The following is a 26,588-nucleotide window of genomic DNA, read 5'->3' as shown; positions in this document are numbered from 1 at the left end:
ACTGGAGCAACTCTTTCATAAATGCCACACATTGATCGCAGGAGACACAGAGAGTGGGACAGTCAGTGTACAATGTTAGTATATCTACTGCAAAAAGAATAAAGCAAAGTACATCTCCAAATGATATACAGGTTAATGCTTATTGGTTAAGAGCATGTGCCCTGAGTCAGAAAGATCCATATTCAAATTTCTACCTATTGATGATTGACATAAAGATAGTTTTGCATTTATTTAGGTTTAGAAACTATCACACAACTTTAATATTTTAACTTATAAATTATCTTTTCAAATTTTGCAAGAGGTACATGATAAACAAAAGCAGTTTTCTGAGAAAAATTAAAACTTATCATTTCTATATTTTGAAGAAAAGAGAAAGAATGGAAAAAAATTTATACATTAAGCTAAAAAGGATAAAAACTAATACTGTTTTTATGAAGACACATTTGATGACTACTATGCACCCCCCCAAATTTATATATTGGTGCCCTAATTCCCCACTGTGAAGGTATTTGGAGGCAGGGCCTCTGGAAACTAATTAGGTCATGAGGTCACATGAATGAGATTAGTGTCCTTATAAGAGATGTGAGAGAGATGATCTCTCTCTGTCTTATGAGAATACAGCAAGAAAGTGCCCATCTGCAAATCAGGAAGAGGGACTTAACCTGGAATCAGATTGGCCTACATCTTGATATAGGACCTCCCAACCCTCAGAACTATGAGACATAGATTTCTGTTCTCAAGCCACCCAGTCTATGGTATTTTTGTTATAGTGGCCAGAACTAAGACAATAACTGAAATATTTTATTAAACTTAAAAACTAATGATTATATTGAAGATGAACCTGTCTTAGTAAAATATGGATGATAAGAAATATTAAATATTTTTACCTCAATTATAGGAAAATGCAATCAAGGAAATTTGTCATATATGAGCATTTAGAATCAAATTTTATTTTTACTTCCTTGTTCATCCTGACTGATTACCAGGTGAATCCATTGTTTAACATCGTGGGTCTTGAGCTTTTTATATCCTTAACTCCTCTAATCAGCAAAGTAGTGTTTTATAATACAGAGCCTGAAAGACAAAGCTTTTATAGGTTCACCTGATTTGTTTTATAGTTTCTCGTTAATTAAAGTTGATTCTGTGCTTAAAGGAATAACCACATTTCTTTCATTTAAAAGAGATTCATTGAGGTATAGGTGATATAAAAAATGAACAGATTTAATTTATAAATTTTATGAGTTTGGAGATACACATACATCTGTATAACCATCACCGTAATCAATGCAATCAACATATACAAAAGTTTCCTCTGCCCTCTCTTTGTGTGTGTATGTGCTTGTGTATGTGCATGCGTGGTAAGAATGTTTAACATGAGATCCACTTGACATTTTTAATTTTATATTTTCCTTGATCAAAGGGGACATAATATAATTTCATGTTTACATTTCTCTTAAGATAAGTAAAATGTAAGGTTTACTTCTGTAGCCACTTACTAGCTTCCTGAATTTGGGTAAAATCCTTAATATCTGTTTCATTTTCCATATCATTAAATTGTGGACAAAAATAGTAAATTTTTCAATAAAATTTTGTGAGGATTAAGTAAAATAATCCTCTAAATAGTTTGTTTTATGTGTCCCCATGGATAGACAAAAGAAACTAATAGACCTGGACCACATGCTCAAGTAGTGGCACGCACTGACACAATCAAGTGATCTCTTAATCTGGTGCTATTAAATAATTAAGTTGGGGAGAAGAGGAATAGATAAATGAAGTAGAAGAATAGACACCATAAAACAATACTGTCTTATTTCCAGGTAAATAACAAGAAGTAGTCAGTGTATTTTTTTCTATTTGAAGGACAGGGCCATCCTTAGGGCTAGTGTCATAAGATGAAAGGGCTTCCATTTCAATGATACCAATGTAAGAAGAGTATAAACAGTTTTTACATTGAAACAGATAGTTTAGGGGTAAAAATTACGTATATCCACGTCTGTGGCTCTTGAACTTGAAGAATGATCTATGTGGGTTGAAATACCATTAAATACTAAGCTCTGAGCACTTAGGAACATATAGAACTACTTAAGAAATCATTATAAAGAGTGCCAATAGTAGCAGAAGAGATAAATTTAAAAATTATCTAGCAAACAACCATTGTCTCTGTTGTGGAAAACATGGTTAGGTATTCTCGTTCACTGTTGATAATAACTCAAATGTGTAATATTCTATGTAACTTGGCAGGCTTTGGAAAGTACTGCCTTTCAGAAAAACAGATGTTTCTTCAGGGAATGCATGAAACCACCTATTAAAAGTTAGCTATGTCTGTGGGATGCACCCACTGATCACTAAAAACTTTATTAGAATTTTTTGAATGTGTACTATACTAAAGCCATATCTTTCAATGTTATCGAACAAACAGTGAATTCAATAATATTCCACCCTTCTCCCACCACACCAACGATGTTATATAGAATTTTTAAAAATGCATCTGACAGTGTTTTTTTTTTCTTCCATTGTTCATTATGGTATAATTTAAATACAGTAAAATACACCTTTTCATTTTACAGGTCAATGAGTTTTAGCAAATGCATATCAGGAAACAGAATGGTTGCAGTACCCTTCAAAACTCCTCGCGGCCCTTTGTAGTCAGCTCCCCTCTATGCCCAATGCATGGCAACCACTTAACCTGTTTTCTGTTGCTAAAGTTTCTTTGTTTGTTTTTTGCCTTTGCAAGAACATCCTATAAATCTAATTCTACAATATACAAACTTTGACTCTTCATCACAGCACAACACATCTGAGCTTTACTCACGCTGTTGCGTGTAACAATAATAGTTCATTTCTTTTTGTTGCTTAGATATATGCCACCATATGGATGTATGACAGTTTGTTTATTCATTCTTCAATCGCTTACTTGCCATCCATATGTTTTCTTTGGTAAAGTGTTCAAAATTTTTGTCCAGTTATTATTATTTTTTTCTTATTGAGTTTTGAGTTTTCTTTATATATTCTAGATATAAATTCTTTCTCATATATGTGATTTGCAAATATTTCCTCCCAGTCCATGGCTTATTTTCCAGTCCCTTACGAGCAGAAAATTCTGATTATGATAAAGTCCAACTGATCATTTTTTCCCTTAAAAGCCTGACATCAATAATCCCCCAATCTTTGTTGTAGGACTGTGCATGTGTTATGACAATGTTCAGACAGGTAGTTTACAATTCTGTTTCAGTCTTCACTATCTGTTTGCATAGAACCTCAAGGTCAATCAGAAGTGAGACGTTAGGATGTTCTCACTTCTTTTCTGGGAATATAAACCGTCTTGGCCATGGGCATTGTCCTAGCCAAGTGTGTGGCCTTCTAGATTCCCTGGAACATATTAGAGCTTTTTAAAGCTCTCAATGGACATCTCAATCCCAGAGTTTTCCTTTTACATTTTTTGGCAGCTTTTTGTTAGTCCCAAATGTTATCACTGTCACAGACAGTTGCAATAATAAGAGATTGCTGCTTTTTTTTTTTTTTTGGACAAATACACTCAGAGAAAAGATGTTTGTAGTGACTAATCTCTGAATTAGGTCAAATAAAGATAAGCATTATGAGGAAGATTTTCAGGTAAGTGCCAGACAGGCCAAATAGTGACAATTCTCTGAATATGATGCTTTTAGGGTGTGCCAATCTTGTGCTGTTACCTCCAGCGGCTGCTAGGCTGCTGTTTTTCACCATGATGGAGAAGCCATTGGTTTTCAAGGTTATTTCAGAGCTGGGATGAGAGAATGGAAATATAACGTTTTTACCAAGATTCAACAGTTTTTCTTGAACAAAGATGTTTCTGATTGTTACAAGCTTTTGGTTATTTCCATAGTTTTTGTAAAAGTTGATTTTGACCATTTTTTCCCCCAGTGTTCTCATTGTTTCTATGCAGCAGCATCATTTTGGAAGTTCTTGATCCGCCATTCCTGCTGCTGTCCCACATATGACTTCTAGTTTCAGATCTCCGAAAAATGCTTTCGTATTTCAGCTTTTTCTAACTTTACTGACCTGAAGCCAGGACCACATCTCTTAACCTTAACATAAAGTTATATAACACTTGTAACAAGTAGATTTTCACATTGAAAAATCCCATATGTTTAACAAGAAGCCTTTGAGGATCTTTGGGTCCAAGCCATGCAGTGTCCTGTCATCTCTAACTTTGACTGATGGAATTTCTCTAGGTAGGTGGTCCATGGTTCAAAAGACTAAGGTTGGGGGCAAGCCTGGATATTTCAAACAAGGATATGTCTACACACTAGAACACTATACCCCTCCTTGCAATGTGACTAATGGAATTTGTAAAAGTCTGCACACAAGTAAGGAAAAATATACAAATAATTATTCAATGACACTATTTAAGTAAATACGAGGAAGAAAAATTACCCTGTGATCTCAATCATTGTGAAGGGTATTTTTCTTATTATCGATTGCTGCATAACAAAACACTAAACAAGTTAATGGCATAAAACAGAACTTTATTATGATCTCACCTCATTCCATGGGTTAACTGAATTTAACTTGGTAGATATTGCTTGGGTCTCAAGTGTGATTGCTGTCAGATTTTTACTGGAGCTACAGTCATTTAAAGGATTGGCTGGGCTGGACATCTATGACAGCTTAACCATATGGCTATCAGTTAATGCTGGCCTTCAATAACCTGTTATATGACTTTATCTTCTCACAATATGGAAGCTTGGTTCCAAGAAGGAACATCAAAAGAGACCCAGGCAGAATCTTTTTTTTTTAATAAATTAATTTTTTTATTTTTGGCTACATCCAGTCTTGGTTGCTGCGCGTGGGCTTTCTCTAGTTGCAGAGATTGGGGGATACTCTTCATTGCAGTGCAAAGGCTTCTCATTGCGGTGGCTTCTCTTTTTCTGGAGCACGGGCTCTAGGTGCGTGGGCTTCAGTAGTTGTGGTACATGGGCTCAGTAGTTGTGGCACACGGGCTTAGGTGCTCTGTGGCATGTGAGATCTTCCCGGACCAGGGCTCGAACCTATGTCCCCTGCATTGGCAGGCAGATTCCTAACCACTGAGACACCAGGGAAGCCCAACCCAAGCAGAATCTTTAAGGCTTCATAGGACCTAAACTTGTTAAGTTTCAGAACATCACCTTCACCATATTCTATTGGTCAGAGAAGTACTCAAGTTTTAAGACATGGAGGTCCACTATATAAATACCATAGTAAGAAATTCGAAGTTTATTCTGATTTAAATAGGCCATTGGAGAGTTTTGAAAAAGAAAGTGGTATTATCTTACTTCTCTTAAACAAAAGCACTCAAGGGTGGCCTTTTAAAGACTTATGTCTGAGTTTCTGGGTTGAGCAATAGGAAGAATGGTAGTGTCATTTACTGAAATACAGAACCCTGGATGAGCATCAGGATTTGGAGAGGGTGATATTAGAGGGAGTTAGCAAGTTCAATTTTGTTTAACTGTCCAAGTAGGATAAGAGTATAACATGAAGACACAAAATGGAGATGTTGATGTATTTTAATGATATTTGTTGATCTACTCTAGTTTGAGCAGTACACATACTGTGAAGTACTGTGAAGTACATATAATTGTTTTTTTAAAGTAGAAGGATCTTGCAGTTGTTCAAGGATAACATTTTAAGCAGTGCATTTTAGAAAAGTTAATACAAGCTTTACACAAAAAGAAGGTGTTGGAAACCAATGAGTGTGGAAACTTAGTGGTTCTGAAACCATCCAATCAAGACAATCAATGATTTCAGAAATGTTTCCATAAAAGAATGATTTGTTTAGCCAATGACTACTATCATGTTGATGTTTAGATTTGACTTTCACTGTTATGCTTCCTAGCTCATTTTCAGTTTTTCTCCCACATAGTTTATTGGCTATAGACCACAGGCAAGTTTTATAAACTCTCAGAGCTTTATCCCCATGTCTATAAAGGGGAATAATGATAACTAACTTGCTAAATTATTTGAAGATTTAATGATAATTATAATACTAATACAATGATATTATAAAACTAAAATCCTTATTTCAGCATGTGAAATCCAGAAATTTTTGAAAACTAAAAGTTTAGAAAGACATGTTTGGCATCAAAATCTGTTATTAAATGATGATGGTCTCTGAAAAGAATATGTATATATGTTTATTCTGTAAATATCCCTACACATTCTATAGAAATATTAATATATTTAGTTATGGAGTTCTGCCCTAGTTTCAGCATTAAACTCACTATATATTGTATTTGTGTAATATATTGTGTGCAAGTATTATATGTAATAAATCATATGTAATATTTTTTTAAAATCTGAAGATTACTGGATCCTCAATCACATTGGGTCCAAGAATTTTCAATAAGAAATTGTGACCCTGTAATAATAATGTATCTTTTACTATTTTTGTTGTTTTCACTCTTCTTTCAACAGAAACAGTAAGGAGGGTAATCTAAGTAACAGCAGTCATCTTGGTGGATGTGAATTTAAGCCAATCTTCACAAGGAGTTAGACCTCCTACCTCTTCCCAGACTGTGATACTTTTCAGACAACGACTCCCAAAAGCATGACAGGCAAGACAATGTGCATAGGTAACATTATGATCTAATAGCAACATTGATTTGACATGAAACAATGGGAGGAGCAAGGGTTTGGCAGAATTCAGAAGCTTTCTTAACATTCTGGATCAACTTGACTCTCTTTTAAGCCATACTCTTCCTTATACTTACTTCGTTTTTGTTGTGGTACAAATATCTCATTAAATTTTCCTTACCTGCCTCTGGGGTGGATCTAGCTGGACCACACGTGGTCTCAAGGTTAGTTATTATTTATCAGATTTGGGGCCTTATTTTCTGTCATTAAAATGCCTTAACACAAAATGGGGCTCTCAATGCCAAAACACCATGGGAGGATATATAAGCACTTGAGTCTCTGTCATGAGCTATGCTAATTTTGTTCAACTTCCAACCATACTCTTGGTGCTCATCACTTTTGTGGTCACAAAAATAGAAACATTCTTTAGATCCTCCCTCCTGATATTGCTGTCTCTCCATAAATTCTTGATTTGTACACATTCCCCTGAACTCTGGTTTTACTTGTGATATTTCCCTCCTTAGTACTGGTACTATTTTTTTCTTGAAATTAAAAACCAGTGCAATAGTTATTATTGTTTTTACTGCAACTACTATTATTAATCAGATGACAAAACCTATGGAAGTCAAGACTTCTTTTTCCTTTGAGAAACATTGCCAAATACCCATGGAATACACTAAAAATAAATAAATTTTAAAATTTGATATTAATTAGATTCCTACTTTTAATAGTTTCTAATTAGGCTTCTCTGTAGTAAAACAAAGAATTTTTTAAAGTATGGGGGAAAAGCTTGTAATAGTTAAACATATTTATATGCTTAACTTTTTTTTTAATTGGGCAAATAATTTAATTACTGTTAGTAGTAGAACACAACAGTTCAACTCACAGAATGACAGCATTCTATATGCTCAAAAATTAAAAGTTTGTGAATTAAATTGTCAGCTTTTAGGAGGACAGATCCAAATATACCACAGATAGAGCCATTACACAGTATTTTACAATGAGATCTAACCATTAAAATCACTAACAATTACTGTCCCATGAACTAAATATATTTTAATGAAAATTTTAGTGCAATTGAGTTAAATATTTAAGGCTGATCCATTTATTACAAATAGAGCCAGAAAACAAAAAGCAAAAACAATGTTCCAGTAAGAGTATTGCGCTACATGTAGAGATGGGCAGGTAATTCAGTGCTCTCATATATCAGCTGGACATCTTAAAGATCTTGGGAATTAGTCTTTGTATATATAAAATCAGGATATAAAATTTCTAGTTCTGTGGTATCTAGTTAAAAGATCTTTATCAGGATAGATTTTTAAATATAACTCAAAAATATTAATATAATTTAAAACATTAATTCTGAACAATACTATTTCTTACTATAGATAATGCAAAATACTGATTTGGAAGGCAGAAATTAATAATACAGTATCTTAACTTATTTTGTCTTAAATTTATGAGTTTTGGAAATTAGTTTGCAAAACAATTTGCATTGTTTTATTTTTTATTTTTATTTCCCATGTTTATCACCCCATACCATTTTCTTTTCTACTTAACTTATACTTTCTTTCTGACAAATGATTACTTATTCTTAGGGAACAATGACTTCTAAACAATAGTTTAAATATATTTTCTTTTGGAAAAAATTATATGTATGTTTTGCCCATCAACAAATATTTATTTTAAGCCTTTATGAAGGTTTTTATATTTATCAAATGAGGGCTTTTTGTGACATCTGTTATTTAATAAGGTAGCCTAATTTCTTTATATTTACAAATAATTTATGATTAACTTCCAGGTATAATTAAACAATTACCACCAAATTTAACACCAACTCCTACGGGAAAAAGCAGTACAATAAATTTCAAATCAAACTACCTTTTACCATGAAATGATCCTCTGGGGTTTCAAAAAGTTGAAGGCTTGAAGCAAATATGTAGATTACTAAGAAGGAAGCCAGAAGTTCTTTAATCATGGGTTGTAGGACATCAAGACTGAAGACAGAAAAAAGAGAGAAAAGCCTAACTATCCTCTGCATTGAAAAATATAAGCAAGGTTTTCACCACAAAAGGATAACTTAAAGCAAATTTTTAAATCTAATATTAATCAAACACAGAAGATTTAGTTTCATAGCAGACAACATATTTTTTATGGCAAATTCCAACTAGGATGGAATGTTAGAAATTCTCAGGCACACTAGCATCTGATTGCTTAATTTCCAATCTTGCAGAGCCGTCAGTGAAATTACACAAATCTTGTTACATCTCCAAAAAGGTGTTTTGAACAACTGTCATTAGTTATTACTTTATCTGTCTCAAAATATTTTTTCTTGATAACCAATTTCCAGGCATGTTTATCTTTACTGAAAAATAAGAAAGGATATTTTTTTCAACACAACTCATTGTGTATAATGTGATAGCTACAAGTTCATTTGGTACAACACTGTTATCAATAAAGTAAAGCAACGTTTTAGGTTTTTATTTATCTTTTATAAATCACTGGTTAAATACCACGGAAAATTTATAATCTGAAAAAGGTTTCAAAAAGTGAAAATCATTTTTGAAGGACATTTATGTTTTGAGATTCTTATATTTGGGGGATGTTTCCTTATGGTAGGATTTCACAAGTATTATGAAGTATCTTTTCCAAAGTGACTTCTATTATTTTTAAAGCTTTCTTTCCTGATAGGCCCAGTCAGAAGAATGCCAAAAAAATTATGTTGGAATTGCATCATATGAAGTATTTTTACTTCTTGATTTTTTTTTTCCATTAGCCTATCAGCAATGTGAGCGCCAGTTTTAACTGATCTTTTAAGTATACAGTAAAATGGGGTACCTCCTTGGCAGCTAGCATCAAGATGGTTAAAATGGAAAGCTTAAGACCCATGTATGACTAGCAAGATATTCTTTCTACATCAAATACAACTGTTTATATACTCTGTATAGGCAGTTTCTGGGACCACAAACATAATCATAATTTTGTTCTAGCAATTATCCATAATCATTTTAAAATTAACTTTAATTGAGCATTCACAGTGTACCAAGTATCATGCCACTAGTAAATCACATGTAATTTCATATACTTCTTAGAACCACCGTGAGGTAGAGCTTACCTACACACATTTAACAGAATTTAAAAAAAAAAAAGCTGTAAGCAAGGAAAATTGCTACATGACTTGCCAAAAATCATATAGATAAAAAGTGGCAGATCAAGAATCAGAGCCAGGGTTTGTATTCCATAGCCAAGTCTTTCAGGGATTCCCAAACAGATAAATGTTTCTGTTAGCATATATTGTTTATTGTTCATTAAATGTCAGACATGGTACGTATTCCAGAAGACAACACTGTGTATTATTTTCATTTCAAATTCAATTCACTTGAGTGCCTTTCCTTCCTGAACTGCATAGAGATGTTCCAGATGCAAGAATAATATAACTGAATTTATTTCCATAAGTCATAAGAGGAAATGAATTTGTTTTAATAGTTAAGGTGGTACTTACAACAATCTATCTGAGAGCCACTGATGTAAAGACTAGCATCTGTTTGGAGGCATTTTCCAGTTATATCTTTTAGTAAATATAATCTGAAATGCAAAGTATTTCATTTAGTTACAAGACCATTTCATACAGTTATTCATACTTATTTTTAAGAAAACAAAGACTTCTCTCATAGTATATGTGAAAATTTTTAATTAAAAACAGATTTTTATAAAATATGATCATTATTCAGATACAATGTTGTGCAATGTGCATGGTGCAAGATGCATTACTGACATCTGATACATTTTATGCAAACAACTTATAAGTAAAGGTGCTTCTAAAAGCATAGGATTCCTTGAGCCCCCATAGTTATCCCTTTGGTTTCAAGCCTGGACATATAGATAAGAGTACTCCAGCAGAGGGAAACTCACACCCACACTGCTTTATGTATATATCATCCCAGTATAGGGACACCAGGTTTTCTCTATAACAAAGGGAGTTCCTAGCCCAGGAAGTAACACTGCAGAGCCTTCACTGCTCAACCTGGAGTGTTTCATAGAAATTTTAGTCATGTTATTGGAGAAACCCTCTCTCTCTCCTCTGTCTTCTGTGATCTGGCTTAGCCTAGCAAAACCAGCTCATGTCAACTGCTCCAGAAAAGAGGGGATGAGCCCCCATGACCAGCAGGTTGTTTCTCGTCTTGTAAAGGCAATTCTTTACAAAATATGTGTTCTTTAAATTGTAAATTTTTAAAAAATTATTTATTTATTTATTTATTTATGGCTGTGTTGGGTCTTCGTTTCTGTGCGAGGGCTTTCTCTAGTTGTAGCAAGTGGGGTCCACTCTTCATCGCGGTGCGCGGGCCTCTCATTATCGTGGCCTCTCTTGTTGCGGAGCACAGGCTCCAGATGCGCAAGCTCAGTAATTGTGGCTCACGGGCCTAGTTGCTCCGCGGCATGTGGGATCTTCCCAGACCAGGGCTCGAACCCGTGTCCCCTGCATCGGCAGGCAGATTCTCAACCACTGCGCCACCAGGGAAGCCCCTAAATTGTAAATTTTTAAATTATCTTACGATAATATATTTTTCTCCTAATTTTGGCTTATAAATATACCCCAGGAAGAAATCCAGTAACAGAAGAGATGGTTTATAAATGAGAGAGCACATAGTCACATTATGTGGAGACAGACTGTAAATAAACCAATCTATGGTTAATCAATATTAACATTTGTTGGGTCATAAACTCACGGATGTGTTAGCACTTTGAAAACCTCATTTACTTTCTGAGCCTAACACTAGCCTTAAGTACGAGATAATCAGACTTAACTAAACTTCATTCTATAAAAGATATCCTCAGTAGCAGTAACTCTTTGAGCGATAGATTCTGAGGAAAAATCTGTACAAGCTTAAACCAAAAGGAGAGACAAAATCTGATAGAAAAATATTAGGATGTGACATATATTATAGGTAGAAATATTTACAAGAAAGTGACTTGGAATATAGGAGTTGGAATTAATTGAATTCATGAAATTACTCATGTCTAGTGATTGATGTTAGCAATGCTGGACCTAAGCTGGGATTTTGGCTGGAGCACTTATTTGTGGCCTTTCCATGTGACCTGGGCTTCTTAAGAACATTGAGTGCCTCAGGACTGTTGGATTACTAACATGAGGGCTGCAGATTTTAAGTATTCTAATGAAAGAGATGGAAGCTGACTTGTCTTTATGACCTACCAAGCCTAAGTTTCCAAAGAGGAAACAAGTGAGAGTATCCCAACAAACAAGTGAAAAACTCAATCATTTTTACTGATCTAGCCTCAGAAGTTAACCAGAATCAAGTCTGTCATACTCTTTCCAATACAAACAAATCAAAAAGGGAGAAGTCATGACCACATCTGAAAATGAGAGAAGAATCAAAGAATCTAAGGATATGTTTAAGCATTGTCCCAAAAGCCAGAAACAAAGCCTCTACAGCTTTGTGGTGATCCAACAATAATTTCACTGCCTATACACTACCAAATATAAAATCAATAGCTAGTGGGAAGCAGCCACATAGCACAGGGATATCAGCTCATTGCTTTGTGACCACCTAGAGGGGTGGGATAGGGAGGGTGGAAGGGAGGGAGACGCAAGAGGCAAGAGATATGGGTATATATGTATATGTATAGCTGATTCACTTTGTTATAAAGCAGAAACTAACACACCATTGTAAAGCAATTATACTCTAATAAAGATGTTAAAAAATAATAATAATTTCACTGCCTACTACTAAAATATCTCAACATGTTTCACAAAAAAGAACAAATTGTGGAGTTTATCATCTATAATGTCCAGTATACAATAAAAATAACTATACACTTAAACAAACATAAAAGTGAACCACAGATGACAGAAAAAAAAAGCCTTTTTGAAGTTAGCATAAATTAACTATAAAATAACTATTAAAATATGTTTAAGAACCTATAGGAAAAGATAGATATAATAAATGAATATATGAGGAAGATTAGGAAGTAAATCAAAACTCTGAAAAACAGATGAAAATGGTAAAACTAGACTGAAAAATGCAATAATGATATAAAAACCCATTTGATGGTCTAAAGAGCAAATTATACAACATAGAGAGATTAGTCAACTTTAAGACACTACAGTAGAAAATATTCAAATGGAAGCACACTGAGAACAAAGATTTTAAAAAATGAAAAGTATCACATGGCCTAACATACATAAATTTAGTGCTCAGAAGATGAGGAAAGAAACAATTAATAAATTTTGAAAACACAATTGTCGTGAATTTTTCAAATTTGATTAAAAATATCAACTTACAGATTCAAGTACCACGATAAAAACCAAATAGAATGATTTTAAAAAGAAACCGAACTTAGGCATTTCAGAGTCAAATTGCTGAAAACCAAAGATAAAGATAGTATCTTAAAAGCAATTCATGGAGAAAAATAAGTAAAAACCATAAGAATGATAGCTGATTTTCAATGAAACAATGGAGGCCTATTATTGAACACACTTTTTCAGTTCCCATAACCTTCATTCATTGGGATAAATTACTCATACAATCCTTTTTTTTATTCTAATATTTTGGGAGCAGATAACCTAGATCTCTCCTAATGTTAAAGTTTACAAAACAGTAGTTATCTAGGAGCTCATAAAGGAGTTACCTTAATGTAATCTCCTTTATTCCTACATCACTTTCTCTTTCTTACTGCCCTAAATAGTTCATTGTAATAATCGTGAATTGGATTGAACCTAAACCCTGGAAACATCATGTAAAATTGCAAATATGAAAGTACATGTTACCTGGGAAGATGCATAAGACTCTCATGTTACTTTTGTTTTGGTTTTTTTCAGGAATACATTATGATTAATTGGTTTATAAGATCTGCTAACTATTGACAGGAAAGTCACAGAGCACCTGACTGTATTTGGATGACATTCACAAAAGGACAAATTTAATAGATGAGGTTTATTTGTTCTCAAAAGCTCTGGAGAGACAGTATGGTGCACTGACAGAGATAGGGAAGGGGGCTGGATGCCAAGATACCTGAGGGAATTACAGTGATGGCACTGGAGAACACACAGAGGACCATTGTTGTCCACCCTAAAATGTCACTTGATGGCTGCCCAAACTACCCCTTAGACATCACAATTCAATCTATGGATACTTAGCTTGAAAAGAAAACAAATATGTCTCGTCGTAGAGATTTAGCAATCTTTTCAGGCAAGGAATGTGACAAATGAATTAAGGCATTTCAAAACAACAACAAAACACACACAGGTACACAAATATGTCCCTTCTTTAAAGGAATTTTCTTATTCCTTTTGCTTTCCCCTTTCTTCTCCTACTGTTTAAATAATATCAGTGCAGGAAGTAAGGGCTGGCATAGAGAAAGGCTAGAAAGAGAAGAGAAGAGGTAGGGTGTCTGATGAGACAGAGGGTTTTCAAATAGTGCTTCCTGTATTTGTCCCACTGCAACAATAACTCTGTGAAGTCTAAATCAGTTTCTAATCAGTCACGAATATTCCACGAAGCTGTCTGAATGTTATTTTAGTCAAAAATACCAAATATTTTCAGAAAAGACATGTCGACAGAAGGCAGACACATAAGCACAGCATAACTCTTGCATATAGCTAGACCCTATAACGGGGGTCATGCTTCTGTTGCTGTCACTGTCAAAACAGGGGCGTCTCTCACCAGCTGTGGAAATAGCTCTTGCTTCTTCAAGGCTTTTCTTACTTAAAACCTACATTATCATTCAGGAAGATTGTACACAAACAATAGTATTCTTTCATTTAATGGGATAATTTACACTTAACAAGATCTGATATTTTTAATATTATGCTCAGTATCAGCAAGGTCAGAGTTTCATCTAAAAGAAAGAAAAGAAGCTGCACTATGGTGAACTTGAATACTATTTCTGCCTCTAGCTTTATAGTCAAAGACTCTGCAGTCTACCCCTCAGCTCTGATTTAATACTCTTTTACTTGGGTAGAACTCACACTGAGTTGGATTCCAGTGCTATGGTCACAGCTCCATTTCCCCTACAGGTGCTGTCTGTAGATCTTAAAATCATCCAGAAGGTAAATAACAAAATTTTTAATTGTCCAATCTTTGTAACTCTACTGGGCAACACATATTATGGCTCTGTTCAATAGCACCCTTTTATGGTTTTTGCTCTAGTGAAGCCTTTGGTTTCAATAATAGCAATCTACTTAACATTATGTTATGGGTAAATTTGTTATTTGGAAATGGATGACAAGGACAGGCAATGAAACTGGTCCTGAGAACTAGGGAGCTATTGTGATCCAAGGCAGCATCCAATGCTTACATAGGTTCAGATAATTAAAAAGATTCACAGACTCTATGGAACATATTCATGTGAGACTTTAATAAAGATAAAGGATATGATAGAGCAGGTCGAAGAAAAGACAGGCAAACATCAGCGGCTGAGTGCCTTCTAGGAGAGACTTCCTAAGGTTTTAGTCACATAAGATGTAATTTTTCTCTGGATCATGAAACAGCAGGTTATGCTCAAGGAATCTTGGTTTCAGTGAGTGATCAGGTAAAAGTTTTCTAGCAGAACCTTTAATACCCCACTGGTCACATAGTCAAGTCAGGTTTTACAACCAGTTAAATGGTAGGAAAGCAATCAATCTAAACATTGTTAAGTAATGTAGACAGCTAGTTTGAGTATCTCTAGGAGATTTTTGAACTTTAAATAGTATAATAAAAAATCACTTCTTAGCCCTACTTGCTCTTGTGTTGGTCCAGGGTGAATACTAGTCTTTCAGGCAAGTCCAGAGACAAATACAAAGCCATTATGGTACAATTAAAAAATAACTTTGTTTCACACGCAACTACTTTCTTCTTTTTTCTCATCCTAGAGCAGCATTTTTTCTTTCACCCTTCTTTAAATCTTCTCTATCTTAGCACCCTCTGCTTGGACATGGCCTAGTAATTTTACCAGCACTAACACTAAATTACTTTACTGGTCGAGTGCCCATTATCAACATGGACTTCATCTATGAAATCCCCATTTATTGTTTGTTGACTAGAAAATGTATTGCTTCCAGTTGAGATAGGTATCCGTTGACAGTCTAATCTAGCTGTAAGTGAATGGGTCTATATAACAGCAATGCAAACATATTTCAGAGAAAGTTCTGAAAATGTGCAGGCTTCCTTCCAAATTGCTATTATCATCTTAGTAATCCGAAATAGTTGTTTACAAACTGCTTTGAAGGGTTGCGGATGGAAATCAGTGGCCAAAACAAAATGATTAGTGATGTAAATCAGCTGATCTCCGGGATACTGAACTCAATTTCAGTCAGAGAACTCACTCATTTTATGTATTTTAAATTAAAAAAAAAAGACTCTTTTGCAAAAAAGTAAATTCCACTGCTTGAAGTTGGAATATAACTTCAATCCCTCCTGGACAATATATAAATCCTTTTGATAGATTAAAGAAAAAATTTAAAATTACGTGCTCTATTCATTAGAAATTTCTAACTTTGACCTTAGAATCAACTCCTTAATTACTCTAAAATACTAAAGTCAATATACCTGTTTCTGCAGTTTACCCAGGTAGACAAATACATTACTCATTATAGTCAATAAAATGTATCTGTATTTCTTTGTTATCAAAATGTACATACTTAAGTTTACCTAAATGAGGTTAACACGAGAAAAGTAAAAAAGTGGTTATTTATTGAGACAAAACTCTCTCCCATTTAAAAATAATAATAATGAAAAATATTATTTTTGAACCCATCCTCAACTCCTCTTAAGAAAAGAAGAAAAATGTTATTTCAAGACCCTAAGGTTTTATTCTATTTTTACATAACAAAAGAAACATACATTATATACAAAAAGTCAAATAAAATTAAAAGAAGAAGTCCCCCATAGAATTCCAATAAAAGATAATTTGATTATCCAATATAGCTAACTCATAAATGGGAAGGGGGAAATTAAGGTAAGAAGATAGAAAAATTTTGATGAAAATATCATCTCAATGTGAAAGGAAAATAAAAATGGAGCTGGTATTGCTAAGACAGCTCCTGAAAATGGACCTGGGAGGCCACTGAGCAAGTGTGACTTATACATGTCTCGGCCTGGATAGAATCTGATCTTTTGACCACTTACTGTCTGAACAAAGGCACCGATAACATCTGCCCAATGTTCCAGAAATTCAAGATACTTATCAGACACTTACACTTAACCCTTAACCTAAAACAACTCATGACAGCCTATCTACTTATTGAACCCTTACCCTAAATAACTGATGACAGCCTATCCCTTAAGGACAATATTTCCTTTCTTGTATCAGAGTACATCCTCACGACTTTTGTCTTTATAACCTCCTGACTCTTTTTCTTCCCCCATCATTCATTAGGTTTTACCTGAATCTGTGTCTCCCAAATTGCAATTCTCAGGCCCCAGATAAAGTCTTTTCTTATTTACAGCCTTCTGCATTTTTTTTTTTTTTTTTTGGTTTACATCAGGTAACTGAGAAAACATTTGTATAATCTTCTATCATTTTTGAGAATTTACAAAATATTTAGTACCCCATGGTCACATTGATATAAACTTAAAAACAGGCAAATTAATCCAAAGTGTTAGAAGTCATAATAGTGGTTACCTTTGGGAAAGAATGGGGTAGTAATGAGAGGATGAATAGGATGAATTTTGAGATAATTGTCATATTCTGGTTTTTTTCTGGGTTGTAGCTACATCGGTATGTTTACTTTGGAACTTCATATAACAATATGCTAATGATATTTCCAACTTCTCTGGATTATATGCTATTTAAAAAAAAAAAAAAGTTTGTTTAAAAAAAACCAAAAGGTTGAGGTTAAGGCAGGAGAAAATAGAAGTTTTCACAAGGTCCATAGAAGGAGAGTTCTAGGAAGCAGAGAGTGATCAGTAGCTTCAGACCCAAGTCCATGCACAATAGTGCAGCATCCAAAGTAATCACCTCTGTATTCCTAGGACATGGCTCAAAAACTGTCAGCAAGCATACACTGAATGAATATTTGTTTAAGGACTGAGTTAATGGGTGGACATCAAATGCCATAGAGCACTATTAAGACTAGGAAGCAATAACAAAATTTTACAAAAAGGGTATTAAAACAAAAAAATAGAGAAGGTTTTTAGGGAAGTGATGGTTTGTGATTTAAAACTTGAAAAGCAAGTGAAGAATTAGACATTGGGAGCCAAAACTATTTTCAAGAATCTTGTCTATGACGACAAAGAATGCCACCTGCCATTTCAGTAAAAAAAGGATGTTGTGGCCATAAAGCCATCAGCCTCTGCAGCTCCCTCCCCACCCCTTAGGATGGTGCACCCTGAGGGGACCTGCAGAAAAACAGAATACCGGCCCTAGATAATTAAGGTGCATATCAAAAGAATAATTTCAATAAGCCCAGACTCTTGCATCTTCCCAAACATAGAAAAGTGCTAAATTCATCAACTTGAGATGTCTGGGTTTTTTAAATTATTAGCAGTAATCCTTTGATGTTCAACTATATGTTTTTTGTTTTGTTTTGTTTTTTTCTCAGCAAAACTCCTGTATATCCTTGCTCCTCCCTTTACTCTTTGGAACAGTCCCTGAGAGCTATCTGAGAGGCTGTATCTGGGGCTTAAGTCCTCAAATGAAACATAATTCTCAGCTTTTAGGTTGTGCATTTTTTTCAGTCAACACCTATGAAGAGTGGAGTAAAATAATAAAGTTACTGGAAGCAAGCACAATGGAGATACTACAATGAAATATTTTAAAGTTACAATTGTTAAGCTACAAGAGTAATGGCTATGATTTATTCAGTGGCCACCATGTTATATCAACATAGCCACCATCTCACTTATCCTCTGCAAAATTTGAAGAAGCTGATGATATTATCTGCTGTAGACTGAATGTTTGTGTCCCCCCCACCAAATTCATATTTTGCAGTCCTAATACTCCATGGGATATTATTTGGAGGTGGGGTTTTGGGAGATGGTTAGCTCATGAGGGTGGAGTCCCCATGAAAGGGATTAGTGCCCTTATAAAAGAGACCCCAGAGAAAGTCCTCATCTTTCTTCCATGTGAAGCAAGGAAAAGACAATAGTTTATGAATCATAAATTTGACCCTCACTAGGCAACAAATCTGTCTGCATCTTGATCTTGGACTTCCCAGCCTCCAAAATTCTGAGAAATAAACTTCTGTTATTTTCTGTTATTTATAAGCCACCTAGTCTATGGTATTTGGATATAGCAGGCTGAATGAACTAAGTAAGACATTATTCCAATAAGAAAGAAAGAAAGAGACAGAAACTCAGAGCAGCAATCTAACTGTTCATAGATCCTCAGCTATTGCATGGAAATACAAATGCCTCATATAGAATCTGGCACACAGGACATGCTCAACAAATATTTGCTAAATTCTACGTTAAAAGAATAAATACAAAAGAGAGAAAAAGAGAAGTAAAAGAAGGAAACTATGACTCTTTGAATATGAAGTCCATACTCTTTTTTTCTATGCCATGCTTGTGGCATATTTAGATTTTCTGTATAAGGGATAGGAAATCCTTGAATCTTCAATCACATATGTTTAAAAAAATTCTAAAATACCATTGCCCCCTAAATCATGTTACCATCCAAAATGTGCTAATGTATGCTATAGAAGTGAAAAGTCTCTTTTCCTCATAGTTTCCTGGTAACATCACTTAATCTACAGGCTAAATCTCCCACTGTAAGCTTCAACTAATATACACAGGACTCATTCTCTCACCCTGAGTTCCACAGTAGAACAACTAGAGTTTAGATTTATAATAAGATAAACAGCTTTGTGAAAAGATAGAAGCTGGGATTATGCTGAGCTCAGTATTACTCATTAAATATTATAACGAGCATATGCTGTGTCTAACAAAGAGTGTAAGATAAGAAATAATCAGTTTCAGTTCCTATGTAGTATTTATCCCCTTTCATCTTCTATAATTCATAAAGCTACTTGATAGCATTTTGGAGCTTATAGTCTTTTAAAATTATAACTGCTGTATAGTTTAATTGCAAATAACTATGCTGTCTCATTTAAATTCTCATTACTTTGACATTTTCTAAACCTAGGGAATCCTTTGAGATTATCTTAGTTTGCCAGAAAATTATCAGACATAGTCTTGATCCATTTTGAAAGTTTGAGAATTATTACCTTTGAGAGTCTCTTTTTTGTTCAATTAAATTGCTGATGCTGAAAACATTCAGCTATCCATTTTTATCTGTCTCTTTAACATTTTCTAACATTGATCTTAGCATTGTAACTTGGATCCAAAGAACTCTCTGAACACTAGATTAAATATTTCTCTGAGAGAGTGAGAGTGAGCGAGAGAGAGAGATAGAGAGAGAGACCCATTGTACTCAAATAGCAGATAAATGGTTAAAAATCTCAATTTAAACTAAGGCATGTTGTTTAATAATATTTGCCTTTCTAGACCCTAGCATTACTTATGTTCTAATACTTATCTTATCCTCATTATTAGTGGACAAAAGAATTGAAACAAAATGGTTCCAAAATGTCAACATGAGGAGGAGGAGAGTTTGTATGATTAGGAGCAAGAATGCTATATTTTTAGCTTTTATTTCTTAAAATGCAGCTCCAAACACTTATTTTCAGCTATCCACTTATTTTGATAAAAGCAGGTAAGCAATCCTTTTACCTGTTAAACAGTAATTAATGTGGAGTTTCATTTACATTTTACATCTTTATGTCATTTGCAATTGGGTAATAAGAAGACTCTGTATCACAGAAACTCATGCTGATACTTATATTTGTCCACATATGACACTGCCATGGATGGAATATTGTAAGATGATGATGAAGTTAAATTTTTGCCTGGAGTGGAACAAACACTGTTAAGCATCATGAAGTAGCCCCTTAAGGCTTTTCATAAGTGAAATATATTTATTTCAATTGGTCTGGTTTGCAAATTTCAAATATACAACATTGAAATGGGCAGCCTAAAATTTCTATCACATTTTGGAGCACAAGTCCTAAGTTAAAATTACATGTATCTATTAAGTAAGGAACCAAGCTTCCCTATTGAGTGTTAGATTCTCAGCATGACTTGCAAAGCATCCAGACACATGTAAAACCATAATTTGAAAATCATGAAGCGCAAAAATTCTGCAAAACCCTGAGAATATTGAAATTCCAATAATATATTTCTCAAGGTTAATATAATTTGATATCAAACTAGACAAACATAGGAGGATAAATAAATGCTCAGATTATTTTTATTTATAAATATAGAGACAAAACTCTTAAGGGCCATAGTTAGTCAACTCCAAATGTGCATTTTAAATACATATATTTACATATATATATATATATGACTAAGGCTTGTTTATCCCTCAAATGTAAGACTGGTTAGTATGCAAAAGTTTATTATTATAATGCACTAAATTATTTGACTAAAGAAGTAAAGCAATATAAGTTAAATAAATTCAGAAAAGCACTGCCTAAAATTTCATATTTACTTTTAACAAAACTTTTAGTAAAACAAAAATTTAAGAGAATTTACATAATATATGAAGATTAGCTAGTAAAAACTATAGTACACATCATTTTCAGTGGAAAGAATATTTAGAAACAGTTTCTTTGAGATAAAGAACAAGACAAGGATACCCATCATCTATACTATTGTTTAGTATATTACATAAGAGATGGTCAAAACAATAAGGAAAAAAAAGAAAAAGAACAATAAGAAAAAAGGAAAATGGTAATAATATTTACCATTTGGAAAGGGGGATATAATGGTGTAGTTATTCCAAGATGACATGGTAGTCCCAAAAACCAAAAACCTAGTAAAACTGTTCAGAAATTTCAACAACATTGTAAAATGCAAAATTAATAAATTGAGGAAATTCCTCTACACCATCAAAAATCATTCAGAAAATGTAATGGAAAAGATTTACATTTCACAAGAGCAACAAAAACTTTAAATACCCAGGAATCAACTTAATCAAATATACAACTATAATTATGGGGAAAGGTCGTAAATTCTATAAATATGTGAAAAATATTCACAATAAATGGAGGCATGCCAAATTAATGAAGTGGAAAACTTAAGAATATAAAGATATTAATTTTCCCCAATGGAATTTCAATTAAATTTTAGCAGGTTTTGGTGGTAGTGGGGAACTAATTCCTAAAAATATGGAACAAACACATTTTTACAAAGAACAAGGGACTTGTGAGAAGGAAGAGCAAAACCAGATCCAGCTGAACAAGCAGTACATATTGAAAATCCCAGTAATTAAAACTTGTGACCAAACATTTGGAAATTAAACAGAGCAGCTAGTTCTATTCTATGAGCACCTATACTTCACTTACTGGTAACAATTATACATCATGAGGTGGAGATTTTTTTTTTTCCAAATGAGGTGGTTCAGCTCTCTCAATAATCCAGTGAACTATCCAATATTTTTATAAAATCCTTTTCTGCTCAACTCAGCCTGAGGCAGCTTGCATTGTTTAAAATTAAGAATGCTGATTAACAAAATAACTAGCAATGAATCATACGAATTGGCAAGAAAGAGACAAACAGTTCATTAATAAAATAAAATTGTGGAAATACCTATTAAGCTTTAAATTTTGTGCGGCAAGTTCATTTCTGCCTGTCACTTTCCAGTGTAACCAATGTTAGCCTGGGCTATATATTCTACATCTTTCTCCAAGCCTAAAAATATATATGTAGAAAACATATGGGTTTTATTTACAGAGTGTCATCATACAATTAATATATCTCTGGAATTTTATTTTTTACTTTGGAATCAAATAACAAACAGCCTCAAATTCAAGTGTTGTATTTCACATCCTTTTCTGTCAGCTCTGCAGTAATTCATAGTATGGTTGTATCAAGATGAATTCAATTTTCCTTTCTCCCCTTGTGGATACTGAAGCTGTATCCTGTGTTTGTTTTTTTCCTTTTTCTTTTTTTTTTTTTTTTTTTGGAGTTGGGGAGGCAGAAAAATTAGTGCTGCCATAAACATTCTGGCAGATACTAGGAGCCTTTCTAGAGCATATGTCTTCAGAAATGTACTTACTGCATCATGCCAATCAATGAGACAAAACAAAACATAAAAATCTGTAGTCTCCTTCCACCCTTTTACTAATTGGTATGACTACATACACATTTTTTTTATGAAGAGAAATATAAGATACATTTTATTCTTAATAAAAGAAATACGATCCATTTTTTAACCTGCATCAATTTTTAATTGTTTAATGTGCAAGAAAGTTGTACATTAGTAAGAATAATTATTATTGCCCAACGCTGGATTTTTCCACCAGGATTCACTAATTCACAGTTTACAGCCATCACATGCAGAAAGCAACCCTGCTTTACTATTGAAACCTCACTAGTCAGCAAATAGGAGTTGAAAACTCCAGCATCTGCAAGGGAATTTGCACTCTGTCTTTGCTAAATGTTGTAAAAACTTCCACTTAACACATTTCAAACAGCTTTTGTGCCATAAACAGTTATCAAAGATTTATCCAGAATGTATTCAGCCTCATAGGTCTATACATTCAATTGAGGTTTAAGGAAACTCCAGCCCTTCTGCATGATGTTCTCCCTCCAAAGTCTCCAATTATTGTGCACAGTTCGCCAGGCATACCTCTTATATGCTCAGTTTTTCATTATCATAGAGTGTCTTTGTTTTTAGTTTGTTTTTCTCTTCCAGCTTCACTTCCATCTTGTCAAATCCCGAAGGCAGTGGTGCTTAAGACGGGCTCACTATAACCAACGCGGTTGATGATGTTTCAGAATTGAACACCACCACCCATGCCGGTGGTGTTGCCTCCTGATACTCCCAGAGCCCTCAGTTCTCCAAGAGACCAGAACTATGGTGGGATGGCTCTGTCCCTAAGCTTATGTCCTGCTTTGTCCTCTGAGCCTTGAATTAGTGCTTTTGGTACTCTAATTCTATGAAAACTTTCAAGAAATTGGCTCCATCAGTTATCTGTCCTAACCTCTTTCTTTAGGGTCAACACAAATTCAATGAGCCTAGTGAAGGGAATTTAGTCTGCCCTAGCAATTGGTTTTTCAGGTGTATGTGGAAGTAATAAAAATATTCCCTTCTCTTTCAGTCCCAGTTATAGCACAACTTTGTACTTATTAAAAATATGTTTAGATGTATTAGTTTTATTCCCTCAAAGCACCGTAGTACATTAAAGTTTTTATTGAAATAATAACTTTATTTTTTGGTTGGTTGATTGGATGTTTGGTTATTTTACTAAAAGTAAAAGATCTCTCAACTATTTGGCGGTGGAGATGTTGAGAGTGAAGTCTTAATGGCTGTAATTTCCTAACTGCACTTGACCATCTACTTTATAATAATTATAACACTAAATCATATGGGTATAAGCACTTATGGGTTATAAGTTTTAGGAAACATTCTCAGGCTTATTTTTATATGAGATATTCTGTGAAGTAATATTTTTCAACTAAAAATTATCAGAAGTGTACGGTTCAGTTATAAGCCAACTTTCAATTTCATAGACTATTTCATTCTGAGAACACAAATGCAATCGATGAAAAATGGTAAATATAAAGAGATGCAAAGCAGAAATGTGCCATTTGACAAATTAAATATGAATAATTTATTTACCCATCTGACTTGCTAACTACAAGCCTGAATAATTTTAAAAAAATATTCAGACTGAACACAGAATTTTCACCAAGTCTCTTTTAAAAAACTGCCGTTGGCAAAGAGAAAGGGAAGAAGGAAAGAACAGAAGAAAAAGAGAAAGGGAAGGAGAGGCTGCTGAGAAGAAGAAAATAACCAATATCAACAGTATCTGCAACACCTTATGGTTGTCTTCTTTCTTTGTATTTCATTGTTCAGCTATTTCTTTCCTGTTTTAACTTTGGTTTAGTTTATCATTTTAATTTTAATCTGATTTCTATGTTTCTACCTAGTTCAACTATAAAATCTTATGTCATGAAAAGTTGAATTTTTCAGGTAGTTTGTTTCTAATTACCAATTAGAACTAGTAACTAATTACTTCAGAGTTTAAAATACCCCTTCAAGGTTATATCTTCTTGCTTTAATACTTATGTGATAGTAATTATTCATTTCACATCTTCTTCCTAGTCATTACCTTCATTATTTGTACCTGGGATAAATAAAATATAAATATCAGTTGCACAATACCTTTGATCATTTTTTTTTAATTTTAGCCTACTCAGAATGGTGTTAACAAGCTAAATTCCTTGATATATATAATTGCTGACTGAAATGGAGCTTGTTGTCCATTCTATTCTTTCTTTCGTGATTATGAGACTCTATGTGTGTGTATATAATATTATGTGAAACATATACCACATAATATATAATACATGCATTATATTTTACATATTTTATATAATATATATATTTTACAGAAAGAGAAAATATTTTTCCTAAATTTCACAAATATAAACCCAGTTAAACTTTTTTTGAGTAAGGCTTAGAAGTCATTGCCCCTCTAAACTCTTCCCTTATTTGTGTTTTCTTAAAATTAAAATGCTCTCATAAAAGCTGCACTTTCCTTTATAGCATTTGTCATAATAATGAAATAACTATATGTAATATATTGGTTATGGCTCTTTGTTTTTAAGAGACAGAAACCCAGGTCAAATATTTTAAGAACCGAGGGATTTCACTGATACATGTCACTGAGAAGTCCAAAGTGGCACTGTTTCAAATGATTAGATTCAGAAGCTTAAATAATGTTCTCTCTCTCCTACAAAAGGACAAATCATTTCTTCATCTCTCTTCATCTCTGAGCTTTACTTTCCCAAATTCATTCTTTCCCACTAAATACAGACTTTCTTCACAAAATAAGGAGCATTTCTACTTATTCTCAAAATCTCAATAGCAGAGGTTCATGGACTGTAGTTCAGCTGAAATTCAGTAATTCAACTCCAAATGTCTTTCAGCCATATATGCCTTGGTTAAGGTTCAAACTCCAAAGATAAATTGCCCAAACTTGAGCCAATGATCATTTGGACAATTTGAATATAAGGGAAGTAGTTTTCCAAAGAAAAAAGAAAAAAATAGATGTGCTGTTAGGAAAAGATGGGAGACATATGGTAATAACAAAAAGAAGAGCAGAACTTTAACCTAGCACAGTTGAGCTTAAGCCCATGGAAGTGGTGTTCTTGGTGTAACATATTTTTGTATTCATCTGTATTCATGGATGAATATCTATATCTTGACATGGTGCCTGACATATAGTAGATGCTCAAAAATATTTGTTGAATGACTACAGTTGAATACATGAGGTACCTCAACCATATCTTACCACTGATAAAATACTTTCCTTACTTTCTTTTGAAACTGTATTAATTTGGACTTCAGTGACAATTTCCCTTTTGTGTCTCACTACTAGAAAAGCATACCATATTTTATGCCATCAGCGCAAAACATCACATCAGGAGGCATTCTAATTTTCCATCATTATGTTTGCCAAATTACAAATGAGTATTACAAAACAAGAATGGAGATATATCTATTTAATTTATTTTTTAATGCAATATTTATTTCTGTCTTACACACCTACATTAATAGATTACATCAATAGAGCATATCTTCTCCACAACCTAATCCTAAGACATTCTTCCCACACATGCCCAGTTTTCTACCTTATTCATTTTTTTTTTAATCCAGATGAAAATCCACTCCTTTTATGAAACTACTGAAATCACTCTCAGTTATTTGTTCCCTCCATTTTGTTCCATTAGCACTTGCATGTTCTTATTTAAACACTCTGTGGTACATAACTACCTACTTTCCCTCTCAAAGGTATTATCTTTTGGGTAGCAACCTATTTTAATTTAATTCAATAACCATGAATTCTTCAGCCCCTACTATATGCCTGGCTCTAAGTTGTGTCAATATGAAGATGCATAATCTTTCACCAGGAGGAGATCATAGGCTGCAAATGAATGTGGTAACTATTCACATGCTCTACATCTTGATTGCTGTTAATGATATTT

The 26,588-nt window shown here is 33.7% G+C and overlaps 1 long non-coding RNA gene across 1 annotated transcript in view; it reads right to left on the bottom strand.

Moving 5' to 3' along the window:
• The window catches only part of LOC130705073 (uncharacterized), a 264,956-nt gene that overhangs the window by 15,164 nt on the left and 223,204 nt on the right, over window positions 1–26,588 (bottom strand). The window contains exons 4-5 of the long non-coding RNA XR_009005724.1: window positions 10,091–10,173; window positions 8,470–8,585 (exon numbers count right to left, since the gene is read on the bottom strand). This is a non-coding gene — a long non-coding RNA (uncharacterized LOC130705073). The remainder of the gene's footprint in view (window positions 1–8,469; window positions 8,586–10,090; window positions 10,174–26,588) is intronic.

The sequence above is a fragment of the Balaenoptera acutorostrata genome, chromosome 16 (genome assembly GCF_949987535.1).
Source record: "Balaenoptera acutorostrata chromosome 16, mBalAcu1.1, whole genome shotgun sequence".
NCBI lineage: Eukaryota > Metazoa > Chordata > Mammalia > Artiodactyla > Balaenopteridae > Balaenoptera > Balaenoptera acutorostrata.
Note: the sequence above shows the minus strand (reverse complement) of the source record. Positions and strands in the feature narration are given on the sequence as shown.